The 16162-nt window shown below is 33.2% G+C and overlaps 2 long non-coding RNA genes across 2 annotated transcripts; both read right to left on the bottom strand.

The window, feature by feature from the left end:
- Positions 1-4157: 4157 nt before the first annotated feature.
- On the bottom strand, positions 4158-8458 carry LOC137396941 (uncharacterized). Its single transcript, XR_010978669.1, has 3 exons — positions 8376-8458; positions 7554-7637; positions 4158-4766 (listed from the first exon to the last, which is right to left on the bottom strand). It is a non-coding gene; the product is annotated as an uncharacterized lncRNA (long non-coding RNA).
- Positions 8459-12350: 3892 nt separating this feature from the next.
- LOC137396906 (uncharacterized) lies at positions 12351-13830 on the bottom strand. The gene is made up of 2 exons (XR_010978653.1): positions 13728-13830; positions 12351-12942 (listed from the first exon to the last, which is right to left on the bottom strand). It is a non-coding gene; the product is annotated as an uncharacterized lncRNA (long non-coding RNA).
- Between the last annotated feature and the right edge of the window lie 2332 nt (positions 13831-16162).

Raw genomic sequence — 16162 nt, 5'->3', positions numbered from 1 at the left:
GTTTTTCATTCATTAAGCTTTTCATTATAATGATCAGACAACTCCCAATCGAACTGATGTCCCATATATTTACATTGCATCAGCTGTGATGGTTGGACAACTCCCAATCGAACTGATGTCCCATATATTCACATTGCATCAGCTGTGATGGTTGGACAGCTCCCAATCGAACTGATGTCCCATATATTCACATTGCATCAGCTGTGATAGTTGGACAACTCCCATGCTTGATATTTCCAGCAGCATAGCAATTGCCATATATTTCATGTCTGCTTATTGATGCATCACAGTGCTTGCTGCAATGTTTTGCAGCAGTTGTGGTATTAGGTGATCCCACAATTTATTATTTCTTTTGACTTTTGGTCATCTATTGCTTCAAACCCTGACACAACCCTCTCTTCAGTGGTCATAACTATTTATAATCTAAATGAAAACAAAATGTTTCAAGACAGTATATTGGTCTGCTATCATAGTTGTGAATGAAATTGTAGCATTAGCTGATGTTTGTGTTACAGGGTTTGCTAGTTTGTTTTGTTTCTATGTCAGTTTTTTTACTAATTGCATGCTTGTATGGCAATGATCACAAGAAAAAAATTAATGGCAATAAAAATCTGAACAAAAAGAAAATTTTGTGGTGCCACTTTATTGCGGTAGAAAGCAATCTACGGCAAATCAGCCCACAAACTTCAATTTTACAAAAAAGTTGCTCACATTTAAAAGTTATTAGTGAGTAGTGTGGTGTACTATTTTAATCAATGGTTGGCTTGGCTAAAGGCTTCCAGCTGGTGTAGCACCAGGCTTACCTGGTAACCGCAAAAAAAGTAAAATTACATCTGCTCTCAAAATCAGAAATATGATTAGATTTACTGTTTGTTATAAAGAATTTTTGGTGCTGTCACTACACGCTAATACAACGCAAGGCATACACAGTAATATTATATTATTACAGTTATCATGCTATTGCAATTATTATATTTTTGACTCTACAAAAGAAAATAAACATCAGGGTCGAACAAGACTAAAATACTGAAATGTAGTGAAGTGTAACATGATATTGAGGGAACTAGACTCAAACAGATGGCAAGATGTTGCAAAAAAACACAGCTGAATGGAAGTCAGTGATCAAGCTTAAATTATTTGACAGCCATGGTCAAAATGACCGACTGAGAGAAAGAATAAGAGAGGAAAAAAGAGAGAGAGAGAGAGAGAGAGAGAGAGAAAGAGAGAAAAAGTCAGAAAGATAGAGATAGAAAGAGAGAGAGAAAGAAAGACATAAAGGGAGAGAGAGAGGGAAAGAAGGAGAGAGAGAGGGAGAAAAAGACTGAGAGAGAGAGAAAGAGAGAGAAAGATAGAGATAGAAAGAGAGAGAGAAAGAAAGACATAGAGGGAGAGAGAGAGGGAAAGAAGGAGAGAGAGAGGGAGAGAGAGAGGGAGAGAGAGAAAAAAAGAGAAAAAGATAGAGATAGAAAGAGAGAGAGAAGGAAAGACATAGAGGGAGAGAGAGGGAAAGAAGAAGAGAGAGAGAGGGAGAGAGAGAGAGGGAGAGAGAGAGAGGGTGAGAGAGAGAGGGGGGAGAGAGAGAGAGAGAGAGAGAGAGAGAGAGAGGGAGGGAGGGAGGGAGGGAGGGAGGGAGGGGGAGGGAAGGAGGGAGGGAGAGAGAGAGAGAAGGAGAGAGAGAGAGAGAGGGAGAGAGAGGGAGAGGGAAAGAAGGTGAAAGAGAGAGAGAGAAAAGAGAGAAAATAAGACTGAGAGAGGGAGAAAAAGACTGAGAGAGAAAAAGAGAGAGAGAACGCGACAGAGAGGCGGAGAGAGAGAGGCAAAGACAAAAGCGGAGGCTGAGGCTGAGGCTGAGGCGGAGGTGGAGGCAGAAACGGAGGCTGAGGCGGAGACAGAGGCAGAGACAGAGGCGAAGACAGGGAAGAGGCAAAGACGGAGGCGCAGGCAGAGAGGAAGGCGGAGGCGAAGAGGAAGGCGGAGATGGAGACAGAGACAGAGGCAAAGACGGAGACGAAGGCGGAGACAAAAACGAGGAGAGAGTTGCTGTCAGCAGTCATTCATATAAAGTGTCGTACATTCATCACTATAAAGCACTTCTTTTTTCTATACTACAAGTAGTTTTGATTATCATCATACAATTAATATATGCATTAGCACTCCTCTCACAAAAAAAATTTAGAACAAATGTTTTTTCTAAGGCCAGAGAGTGTATACTATGTGATCAGAGTGTATACCATGTGATGAGAGTGTATACTATGTGATGAGAGTGTATACTATGTAATGGGAGTGGATACTATGTGATGAGAGTGTATGCAGTGTGATGAGAGTGTATACTACGTAATGGGAGTGTATACTATGTGATGAGAGTGTATAAAATGTGATGAGAGTGTATACTATGTGATGAGAGTGTATACTATGTGATGGGAGTAGATACTATGTGATGAGAGTGTATGCTGCGTGATGAGAGTGTATACTATGTGATGGGAGTGTATACTATGTGATGAGAGTGTATACAATGTGATCAGAGTGTATACTATGTGATGAGAGGGTATACTATGTGATGAGAGTGTATACTATGTGATGAGAGTTTATACGATGTGTTGAGAGTGTATACTATGTGATAAGATATCTTTTGAGATTTTGTTGGCGCATATATTAATCAGTGAACCAAGCCTATATCCTTTGACATGCTTTACTAAGTTGTTTACATGTACTTTTTAATAAATAGCTGCACACGGGTCTGCTGGTTATGTACAATAGAGACATAAAATATATTTTTTGAAAACACCTACTTGCTATCAAAGAGGATTCAGCAACGTTCTTTTTCATAGTTGCATACATATAGGTAAGAGTTTTTATTTTGAGATTCTTACGTAGAATTTAAAGAATTTCTCAAAGTTTTGCAAACTTTCTCAATTTTTATTATGCCACCATATAACATCTTATTTACATAAAAAATGAAAGTTTTAAAAATTGGTAATTAGTCCATGATATATTGACGATTTTTTGACATTTTTATTATGTATAATTAGCGTCATTGATGCAATTATGTTGTAGAGTTTATGATGGAATAAAATGTGAAGATTATGGAAATAAACAATTTTTATGTAAAATTGCAGGTTGAAGTGTACCTGCAGTCAAGTTTAATTAAAGGCTCTAAAACCTTGAGACTATCATAATAAAAATATTACCTATATGCTTACCTTTTTTTTAGATAGTATATTTCGGTTTATGTTAGAGTTTTACTTTTTATAAAGTATTTTTTGCAATAAGATATTTTATCTAGCATTCGGCAGCATTATACAATTAGTTTTTTTCAATTCTAGTTTTGTGCTCAAACTGGCAGTCAGGTTTTTCTCTTTTTATCAAATAAGATGAATGCTTGGCATTGCTTGGGTATTAACAGAATTATCCAATGAATTTGAGCCACTTAAACCAGTAACTAGTAGCCAGTAACTAATAACGAAAGCTAGTTTAAACCTTTACTATAATAAGAGCCGTGAAGCAAGTTTTTACATTACACATCATGATCTCTCACACAATCATAGTAGTGAATAATAGTATTTTCGCAAGCGCTGTATAAGTATATGCACAGTTGCTCCATAGTTTAGCAAGGACAACATAGCGTAGTGATTAGGTTGCGAGTTAGCAAAATTAGTGATTGCAAGTTTAATTCCAGTGTGATGCTTAGTTATTGCTGAAAGATTTTAATTACTGTAACTAGACACACAAACAACAGAAGACAGACAAACACTGAACAATAATTATAGACTGACAAGACTTATATATACATATATATATATATATATATATATATATATATATATATATATATATATATATATATATATATATATATATATTTTATATGCATAACTTATGTATATTTATTATTTGTGCACTATATGTATAATATATATAATATACATATAAATAATGTTTATATTGTATATATATATAGGTAACAGTAATTTGAAGATGGTTCGTTTTGTTTTTAGATGTATGACAGTGCTTAGATCTTTTACTAAATTTTGGATTTTATGTTAAAACTAGGTGAATATCTGGCATTGCTCGAGTAATAAAAAGGTTTTTGCACAGAAAATTAATTTTATTTCATACATACAACATTTAGTTTAACTTATATGAAGCTGTTTATTTATAAATTTGAATATTTGTAGACATAAATCATTTTCACACTACCCAAAAGGTAGAAAGTAGAAAAATTGTCGTAGAAAAACTCTTTAGTTCTGTTGTGTGAACGAATAAGTCTGTTCATACACTTTTTAAGTACAATGTATATGCATATATTAGTTTCATTTAAATTCAGAAATTCTATCTAGTTGCTACAGATCTTGAAGTCTACAACTAAGCAATAGTCTCATATATGGTACATCTGCGCTAGAAGATGTGTACTATAATTTGCTAACAAAAATGACATTGGCATTTTCCATTAATGCAACTACCTTTGTGACAGTTTGCTCTATATTTACATTCAAAGTAGCAATAGTAGTCTTTATCGCACCCTCTCATGCACACACAATCTCTAGTAGTTCCAGCACCTCTTGGGCATCGTCCACTTATAAATCCTTGCTTGCGGCAACTTTCGTTGCATGAATAATTGTTACAGGTCGGGCATAGAAAGCATTCGCACCTCTGAAACCTTCCACAACTTCCGCTATGGCAACGAAATTTGCCAGTGCAAGCCGCTTCGCAAGTGTTTCTTCTGCAGTACAGGTATCCTTCAATCTCACCCTGAGACATGTCCAAACCTATTCAACATTCAACTGGAACTGTTTATATCAAGTAGGGTTAATGATAAACTTGCACCAAATATTAGAAGAGTTTAACTGTAAGTTTTGGCATTTTTACTACTTCCGGTTGTTTTTGATGTTTGCAGTGATCTGACAGCCCGAGTCAGGGGCGGATCTATTGTGGTGCATATGGTGCAAATGCACCACCCTATATACGGCAAAAAAAAGATTTAAAATCCATTATGAATTGAATGAATTACATTTCATTTCACTGAGAACTTGCTTTGGGAGGGAAGGAACAAAAAAGCCTAGCAGGGCTTGTTATGGCTTGGGGTGGCTCCGCGCACCCTCTCTCACCCAAGATATATTACACAAAATTTTGCACCACACACGTTTTTTCCTAGATCCTCCCCTGCGAGTGTTTATATATGAGCAATTTTTATTGTGGTAATCAATAGTCATATTTTACATGTTTTCTACAAGGTATCACAGCAAATAAATTAACTAAAAACCAGCGTACAAAAAACAATCAAACAAACAGAGAATACAAAACTATAGTCTAACTAAAAAAACTAATGAGTAGTGGTTCAAGACAAAACTTGATCGTAGTAAAAGTACTCAAAAGAAATTTGTGTGAAATGATGCTACTTGCTTTCATTGCCATGGTTGATATCGTCTATTGCATTCAAGTTGAAGCGTTACGTTCCTCTATTCTGTCGGTCTCTTTGCAACTATAGACATCATAATCACACTTTTGCTTGATCTGAACATTTTAACTGGACCAGGTTTTGTTAATCTTAATCTTGAAACATCTTGGTAGTTAGACCTCAAAGATAAAAGACCATTGCAAATAATTGAGAAACTCTGATATTTCTGACATAATCGACTAAAATAATTTTGTTCAAGCTCATTTTTAAAAGCAGTTCACACAGTATTGCAATGTGTAAGTGTAAGTGTAAGTGTAAGTGTAAGTGTTGTTTTTCAGCCACTCATCAACTGTGCACACTGTAGATTGATGATATCGGCCAGGTAACGCAAATATGTTCGGAAACATTGCCGATGACAAATTTGACAACGTTTTACTGTGTATCCGCAACAGTAAGGTGCACGACTTCGACGATGTTGATCGGCTGTTGCAGATTGTTTGATCTACTCTTCCCTTCATGATGTTTGTTGCATGAGAGAATAGTATTTTACTGGTTCAGCGACTGCTTTGTAAAAGGAGAATTTTATAATGGGGCAAGCAAGTCACTTATATGCAGTCATACTTCAACATTTGAGCCTAATGCATTGTGGCAAGAGCTCGTATGTAAATTGCCTCGCACCTCAAGACACTATTTTTTATATAAAACAACTAAATAAAAATTAATCATTTACCTTATTGCGCAAAACCGCCTAAAGAGGACGTTACGATAAAAAAATATTTTTGATTGTAATAATTAATACTTACAGTAAAAAAGTAACAAGTATCTATTTAGTGGTTATGATCTGCAATAAAGTTTAACATCCCCATGTACACTACCGATTGTAGTTTTTGCTTTCGAGACAGACATTGTGGGTAACGGCAGCCTGAGAGACTTGAGAGCAACACGTTTAGTACACTAAACTTTTTTGACCCTACGCAATAAAAACTTTGAGTTTAACTTCAATGAATTTAGCTTACTGAACACACACTTGAAGCAAAGTATTAATCTTTCACTAAACTTACTTAATATCCAGTTCCGATTAGTTTCTTTTGCCTCTCGTTCGCTATAACTTTTAGTCAACTTTCTAATCAGACTTTTTTAAATGATTTAACAAAAAATACCAGGCGATGCTACTCTCACAAGCAGCCTCTCCAATACTCTACCATATTGTAGCTATCGACAACCACTTTGTATGCTTGTATCTCAAAGATTACTCATATCTCAAGGCAGAAACTTGCTAGAAAGTCAGCTCATATCTCAACTTTCTCGCATGTTGAGGCACTCTTATCTAAAGGTATGACAGTATACGTTTTGTGATGGTTGGAAATGCGGATGGATATGAACACTTTTATCAAAGGCGATCATCAGTCTACCGTATGATTAATACAAACATAATGCTATTATAGCCTACACTAGCTTTCAAGGAAAGCATTGCTGAACGTCTGGTAGCAACAAAAAAAATTATAATCTGCCAGAATTTGAAGAAGCTTTCAAATGGTTTAAAATTTTTTGCTAAAAAATATCAGACAAGTTTTTTTAAAACAACGTAAAGCTAGATTTTGATTTAATAAACTCACTGAAACGTGTGGTAGCATTTAAAATTTACAAAATTAGTAAAATGTTATAAAGGATAAACGATGAATCATATTAAGTTATAAAAAATCAAACAATATAACTGATTAAAAAAATAACCTGAAATTCATTATTATTAAAAAACAAGTAAATAATGCTACTCTGTCAACAAATGATATAATATGTGAAATTTTCAACATTTTGTTTGATTTCATTAAAAATCTTTTAAATGCAAGAGGCTACCTTTTCAAAACAACTTTTTAGCTACGTAATTTAAGTTAAACAGAATTTAGGTGACTTAAAAGCTGTTTAGCCTCATAACCAACCGAAATTATACAAAAGATCTAAGTCTATGTCGTGAAAGGTTATTGTGGTGGTTATAAGTGGTCACCCTGCAGCATTAACAAACATGCAGCCATTCTCTTTCAAACTATTTTCTGTCGGTATGAAATGAATAAAGATTTAATAAGGACTGTAAATTGAAAAAATTATCTTTTACAATTTTTTCAAATATGACCCAAAATTTTGGGTCATATTTTTTACTTACTCATTAAAAATAAGGCCAGCAAAAACGTAGCTAGAAATGAGCCAGCCTTCATTTCAGTCGTGTCCTGTCACTGCGTATCAATATCTGCAACATAAATATCTACAGAGGCTAAAAAGCTACAATTATATACACTCTTTAATGGAGTGAAACATAAGTAAAAACAGCGTGCCTAACTGACAAGAATACACAACCTTAATAGGTAAATCGAGTAAAAAAATTCATTTTCAAAGCAAATCAAAACATTTTTGCTATATCAATGTCTTAAAATTGATAGCCTTTGAGTTTGCGTAGTAAAATATTACAAGGTAACACATAAAAATAAATCAAAGATAAACCTATACAACGTTTTAGTAGATTTTATCAAAAATTGTGAGAATTTTTTTATTATTCGCAATTGTTTTGGATGTTTGAGGTGATCTGCCTACCAGGATGTTTCAAGATTAGAATTGACAAATTTGATCGGGATTAAAATGCTCGGTAGAAAACTAAGAGCAAAATGGCGTCACGAGTCACTAACCTTGCTATAGTTGATATCAGCTAATGCATTTAAGTTTTAGCGGTATGCGTCTCCTTACTGTCCTCATGTTTGAAACTATAAACGTCATAATCACACTTTTTTGGTTTGAGCATTTTAGCGGTGATCAACTTTTGTCGATTTTATTCTTAGAACACCCTGGCAACCATATCATCACAAATATCTAAAACAATCGCAAATGATCAAAAAAATATTCTTACAGTCTGATAAAATTTATTAAAATTTTGCGGAAGTTTATCGTTAATTAAAGCATATGTTATAGCAAAATGTAGCAAAATAAATTTTACCTGCAAATGAATGGGGAAGCAAATAATATTTGTCAAGCAATGCCCTTCTCTTTCTAAAAAACCTTCAAACTCACTGAATCTTGAAACAGATATCAAGCGACTGTTCAAAAAAAAGCTTAAGAAAACAGATGGCCGCAGTACTCAATGACTCATGGCACGAGGGTTCTATAAATTAATGCTTTCTATTAGCAACGCAATGTACATTTAATGAGTTGATGATTTGCCTTTGGGATCTGCGGAATTTCAATTCCATCTGGTTCAATGACCAATAGATGGCAAAAATTCAAAGTTATTGTAGTATATCTACTAGTAGCCATTAACTCAGCGTTGCAAAGCATTGCATTTACTTTCAATCAGATAGCTTACTTCAGGCATGTACATGTAGGTCTTCAACAAAATTGCTATACAGCATTTATGACTACCATCCATTAACTTGGAATTACTTGAAATATCTAAGTATCCAATCATAGCTGTAGCAGAGGAAAGATTTAGTGAAGCAAAAAATTTTACCAGGTCAAAAACTGAGAAAAAGCATTAGTTTTGAAAATTAATAAATGGCAACAGTCCAAAAATATCTGACATCTAACCCAAGGTGACTGTTTACTACACTTTGGCTATCTAAAACTCTAAATATCTCTAAGAGTACATGTAACCCAGACATAAAAATATTCTTTAAAAAAATACAAAAAAACAGTATATCAAATTACTAACAAAAACTATTTTTAGTTTAATCAGGAACAGCAACTGCATTGCTGAAAGCACATGTCAACACACAAATAATGTAGAATGCCTGTTCGATATGCTCAGTAAGTATGCCATCTTATGAGACACCGAAAGGCAACAACTTCGTGATGATGCCAAAAAAACTATAATAACAGAGAAGAAGATATTCCTCAATTGTATATGTAGGTTGTTGCTCACTTTTGAGCAGTAACTACACCACTTTATCCCAGAGGTCAAGGTCAAGTAAGTATTTATCTAGGATAACAGAGAAGAGAGCTGAACTCATTCAAAACTAGCTTGCACAGAATTCTATTAAAAAGTATAAGTATTTTCTCTATTATTTGGAATTTTTTTGATGCTTCAGTTAATCTGACTGCTAGGGTGTTTTACATTAATATCAGCAAAACTTTATCGTTGTTAAAACTCTCAAAAGAATATATGACGGAACGGCATCGCTAGTTGCGCAGCTGTCTGTCTCTGTCATTATACTGGCTCTCTCAGCTAAATTGTGTTCAAGTTGCAGTGTTACACATCTCTATTCTGCCGGTCTTTTTGAAACTACTATAGTTGCAAAACTTTATCTGAGGATGCAAAACGCCTAATCTTGATTGTTGTAAATTGCTTCAGTACAAGCACAAACCCGATTTAGTTGAGCTCGGCAACAGTATTAGCAGTATTTTGATTATTTCTGATTTATAATGGTTAGATATCCAACAATCTTTACCAGAGGAATTTGTTTGTAAACATTCAAAATCAAAAAGGTTATTTTGCTTAGGCCGTTTTGCATTGCCTAAAATGACACTTTACTATGCTGGAAGCTAGGCAATCAAAACGCCCTATCACACAGATAGGGTGTATGACTGGATTATTAAGGGATTACAAGTTTCAATCCTGATTATTAATCCAGTCAGCAAAAGGATAAAGGTTGGACTTCTTATTACTAATCCAGCCAACACAAGGATTAAAGCCTTTTAATAACCATCCTTCAGCTCAAAAGTTAGGAGATGATCAAAAATCTAAATCTCACTTAATTCTGATGTTATGAAATGAAAAGAATAAGTAAGATAAATGGTTTTAATATGATCAAACATTTTTATTGAAATAATTTAAAACAAAAAATTGAGTGAAATAACTTCAGTATTTCAAGAAAGCGAAACCTTTCTATGTACATGTAATTAAAACAAACTTCTCATCAAATCTCAGAGTCAGAAGTTGGAATCTAGACTTATGTCACTTAGAGATCATCTGGTCATAATAAATATATTATGACAAAAAATATAGCAATAGGATTGAACTCTTAGAAGTGTGCTAGTGTGTAAAAGCTGCCTCAGAAACAACAAAACATATCTGCTTCAGATTTGCTTTCCATTGTTATATACTATGTGATTACCTAATGCTGCTCATGCAGATAGGGCTTTTTGATTGCCACTTTATGCGTGGTAAAGGTGGATTGGATGTTGTGCACATGGTGAAACGTGCTATTTCTGGTGGTCTCAGAAATATGTATGAAAAAAAAGAAAAAAGAAGAAAGAAATATAAAATTTTGAGACGTGTTAGATCTCAACCTAACTTACATATAAACACAAAAAAGGAAATTTTGAAAAAATTGTCAGATAGGACGTTTTGCTTGCTTAGAGCAATACAATTAAATAATAGACAATACTAGTAATTGACAGCAATATTAATAGACATCATAATTGCACTTCTGCTTGAAATCTGAGCGCTCCAGGTGAGATATTCAAAAAAGGATATCATTCAAGCTATTATATCTCAGGACTGCATAGATCAAACATTACAGAACATTAGATCAGGATTACAGAAACAAACATTACGTCAAATTGAAGCTTGATGTTTTGGCTTTATATTATTATTATTTTTATTTGCATTGCTCTAAGGGTGTGAGTTTATCTTTAACTTGTTATTTCTATTTCCCAAGCTACGGTTCTTAATTACTAATCAAAATTCTATCTTGTTTGTATATTGCTTTTGAGTATTACGTTTTCACAAAATGGCATCAAGTTGTGATTTTCTCCCCAATTTGAAGTTGCGGGTCAGTCATGAAAAGATGTTTTTTTTTCTCAACTGCTTATAGTTCTGTAATGTCTATACCACACAACTGTCTTAGTTAACAGCCACAGCTTTTACTACCTGCCATTTTACTATCTGTCAAAAGTCATTTAAGATTAAATGGTTCTTTGTCACCATCAGCGGCCTTTTCTGGAAATTTAGTCAATAGTTTATTGTACACAGCATACTGTTCATTGTCTTAAGTCTATTTTCTCCTGTTTTGTATTTGTAGTCTAGAGTCTATAGTTCATAGCTTGCAATCTGTAGCTTCTATTGTTTATAGACTTTAGTTTATGGTCTGTAGTCCATTGTCTTAAGTCTATGGTATATGGTTTGTAGTCTATAACTCATAGTTCATTGCTCATAGCCTTCAGTCTAAATTCTGTGTTATATAGTTTATAAAATTTACTGCATATTCTATAGTCATTAGTCTATAGTTTATAGTCTATAGTTTTCCTAGTCTATCATTGCCTGACAAGCATCAAAGCATTTTTAATCTGTTCATAAAATACAGTTTACATGTACAAACACATAAACAGTTCAATTGAGAAATTTTTGCTTGCAGGTTTCACACCTGCAAGCACTTATCCCGCCTGGTTAATACATGTCCTCATATTGTATAGGCAAATTTATTTCCACAAAAATGCTTACATCCTCCTCCTTGATGAAAGGGTATTCGGCAGTGCATACCAGTGCATTACAATACTACAAAAGTTATTGATAGCAGTAATAAATATAGTTAATAGTCTATCGTACACAATATATTGCTTATTGTCTAAAGTTCATTTTCTACTGTTTCATATTTGTATTCTAAAGTCTATAATTCATAGCTTATATTCTATAACCTCTATCGTTTATAGACCGTAGTTTATAGTCTAGAGTCTATTGTCTCAAGTCTATGGTATATGGTTCGTTGCCTATAGTTCATAGCTCATAGTCTTTAGCCTAAAGTCTTAATTCTATAGTCGATAAGTCTATTTAGTTTAGCGTCTATAGTCGGATAAGCGCAAAAGCCATTTTTTCAATCTTTTCATAAAACACAGTTTGTATGCACAAACACATAGACAGTTCATTCGGGAATTTTTTTGTTGTAAATTTCACACCTGCAAGCACTTACCCTGCCTATTTAATACATGCCCTCAGTTTGTATATGTAAATCAACTGCCAAAAGAGAGCTTATATCACTTCTTCTTGAAGAAAGTAAATTCATCAGTATAAATCAGTACATTACAAAAGTACAAAAGTTTTTGATCCAAAAATTGTAATAATCTTAAACAAAGATTTATTTCACAGTTTGTATTTATAAGTTTGAAATTCTCCCAGCATCTTATACCTTGGTAATAATACATGTAGGAAACAAAAACTAAACAAGTCCAAGTATTTTTTTAGCCCTTCTTTAAAAAACCATGCAAGTATTCGTGTTACTTGCTGAGCTAGCACCCATAACATTTACATTTGTCTTTGCTACAGTGACCTTCCCAACATTTTACTAATCTTCTGCACATGAAAGAGCAGTAGCTGTCATCTTCGTTACAGTCTCTCATGCAGACGCAGTCATTGCTTAAGCTTCCCTTTGGGCATTGTCCATTCATAAAACCTCTCCTTATGCAGTCGGCAGCACATCTGGAATCACTGTTGCAAGAAGGACATTCTGAGCAGTCGCAAGATATCGGTTCAGAACATTTTCCATTATTGCAGCTGTATCGGGTGAGACAATCTGATTTGCATTTGTGATGTTGGCAATTCGGTTCATACCAAGCCATCGCAAGATTCAGAGCTGTAAGAATCAAGGGTAGTTAGTATACCTTAGTATTAATCACTCTGTGGAAAGCAACATGATCTTTTTAGCAAACTATCACCAACACGGCCATTACAATCAGAATATATGTAAATAATCTTGAAATGCTTAATTTATGTTTGGTTTTAATTTGCTTTTTTGGCATATTTATTTAATGGTTTTATTATATCTTTTTTTTTTACTGTTGTGTAACTTATTGTTTTATAAACTATTTCATAGTCTTTATATTTTATTTTGTATTTTATGTTATAAAAAGTACATTTTTATTATATGTAAAATAAAATTTTATAAATATACAATTATATTTTATACATATTTTACATATTTTTCTACAATCCAATTTTCTAATCTATCTAATCAATTTTTTTGGTTTCCATCTCATCCCTTTCATGTTCAATTGTTTTAATCAAAAGTAGCATTTTGTTTAAACCATATATCTTGTTTAAGCTAATTTTAAATTATGGTAAATTTAATGACACTTAATAGAACCATACTAGTTAAAGCCAAGACAACTTTTGAATCCGCGAATATAAACTACATGTATTTGTAAAAGGCTTACAATGATTACAAATAGCTCTGAATAATGAAAGTTGTGGAAGATTTTAGTTCACTCACTTTGACATTAAAATAAAGAACCCTAACAAATCCTTTAAGGAGCAGTTTCATGACACTCTGAGAACAACATTGTACTAAGTAAATATTTTACTTACAATGTTTTCAGGATTTAATCTAAAACATCAAAAAGTACATGAGTAAGTACTTACATATTAATACCAGAATTATGAGAGAAGCCATCTTGATTTTCTGGCGCTGATTTTTCCTCCTTTTCAATATGCTAACAGTCTTGCAGATGGTCTACTGTGTAAGTTGATTATCTCGAGAGACAAAAATGACCCATGAGTTTATAAATTACATGGTTAGTTAAGTTTCAATGATCCTTAAACTGACTTAATATGTTCATAATTCATTTCTTTTACTTGTTCCATTGAACCAATAAAGTGCCAGAAAATGGGTGTAGAAAGTACAGAAAAAAGAATACAGTAGACGCCCCATAAAACCCATAGAACTCTGGTATCTGTGTCAAAAGACAGTTGACGCCCCTACAATGTAAATAATCCATTCCAGGACCATTTACGTTATAGGGAATGTATGTTATAAGAACAATAAAATACATGTAAATTGCCTAATCTATTTCAAAATCTTTCTAAACTCTTGCCTTTGACCATGCAAAAGAAACTTGATTTAACTTTTTTACTTTTGGGCTGAATCGTAACAGACAAATTATTGGTTTGCATCAACAACCTTTCTCCTTTTTAAGATCAGTGTCACTATTTTTATAGACCATGATTGCAATAACTTTACAACCAGTTGATGGGGACTGAACATTTCCAACATTTATTTACAACGAGTTTCTTACTTTTCTAAACAAAATATTGTATTCAGCAAATTAAGAATAATAACAAATATTTTGCACACATACAATAATTCAAAACGGAAAAATATTTATATTATAAAAAGCGGTTTTACCTGGCCATTGTCTATCTGTGTATAGAGAGTCAAGATTAGGATATAAGATAACTTTTGGCATTACTCCAACTCATGACATTCAGGTTGGTAGATTGACACTGTATCACCTGCACCCATCAATCATCTTTGTATGTCCGAACAATTGCGCAGATATCCTATTGCCCTTTTTGTTGACACACTTGACGTCCTATTACAACAAACTAGAATGTCACAAAAGTTATACATAACGCTATACGCACAACGGTTATTCTTCTGCAAATGCAACAATAAAAAATGATATTAAAATCAAACTTGAAAACTCACCCAATTTGACACTTTATGTTGTATGGAACTTTTTACGTTGTAGAAAGCAAAAACTTCTTATAAATCTTTTAGGATATTTGGAATTTACGTTATAGGAGGTATACGTTATAGAAGCATCTACTGTACTAGCTGCCGCTTTGATTTGATGCCACTTACAATGTACATCTCAGATAATAATTTAAAGCAGTCAAAATACTTGCCTCTGTACACAAAGTAGCTAAATCAAACTTTTTATTGCTAAAAAAATGTTAAAAATATAGGGTTTCAAAACTTTGTATGGTTTCTAAGAACAAGTCTTTTAAACATCTACCACAGGCTTTCTAATTGACAATGAAATAAACCTCAGAAATCACCCGGTTTACTGCTAGTTCAGACTAAACTCCATATGACTATTAGAGACTTTTTTTATTGGAAAATAAATGTCGTAAATAGAATTTGTATTTGAGCTTAAATGATTTATAGATAGATGTTTTGATAGATCAATATCTAAACACCCCTATCTATCAATGCTATCTCTATATTAAAACCTGTCCATGGAATATACGCAATATTTAAAGATATTTTTGTCAAAGGAAAGGTCAACGGAGGCAAACAAGTTTAAACAAAGGAGTTGCTTGCTCACGCTAAATGACAGGTTAAAGAGTGGGCAAACTTCAAATAGTTCAAAATGTTGTAAATGGGAAATTATAAAAAGTAAATAAAATTATTTAAGCAACATTTTTATTTACAAAGAAAACTTTTGAATAATTAACAAAAACAGATTACAAGCAAGTTATATTTTCAACTCTGTTCACACCCTGAGCAATCTGTAATGTTGGAAAGAACTCTCTGGCTCTATTTATATCATCTGCCATATATTAATATAAATATATATTAATATATTAAATAATATTAATATATATTAATATAATATTTTAATATATTATAATAATATAATATTAATATAATATATATTAGTATATATTAATATTCAATGTATATTCAAGTATATCAATGCGAGGCATGGGCTCACAACAATTTACATAGCTTACCATAAAGACATAACCTTGTCTATCAGTGTAACCTGCTGTTGCCTCAGAGAGACCTCTACTGAATCGCTGCAACCGCCTCACCAAACCCTTGGAGTTCGATTGAACCCAGGTTAAAAACACCCATTTTAAAGAATTTTAATTGCATCAAATAGTTCAGTTGTAAAGTTATCAGGTAAGTTTTCTCCTTCAAAATTTGCTACATTTTGGCATGGATTTGCTGTTTGTTGACACCTCAGAATTATCCTTTGTTTAGCCAAAAACAATAGAACATTGTTTTGGTTGTTAAGAGAAGACAAGTTTTTTCTGTGAGACTATAAAAAAGTTTTGAAGAAGCTCTC

This window comes from Watersipora subatra, chromosome 5, assembly GCF_963576615.1.
Source record: "Watersipora subatra chromosome 5, tzWatSuba1.1, whole genome shotgun sequence".
NCBI lineage: Eukaryota > Metazoa > Bryozoa > Gymnolaemata > Cheilostomatida > Watersiporidae > Watersipora > Watersipora subatra.
Note: the sequence above shows the minus strand (reverse complement) of the source record. Positions and strands in the feature narration are given on the sequence as shown.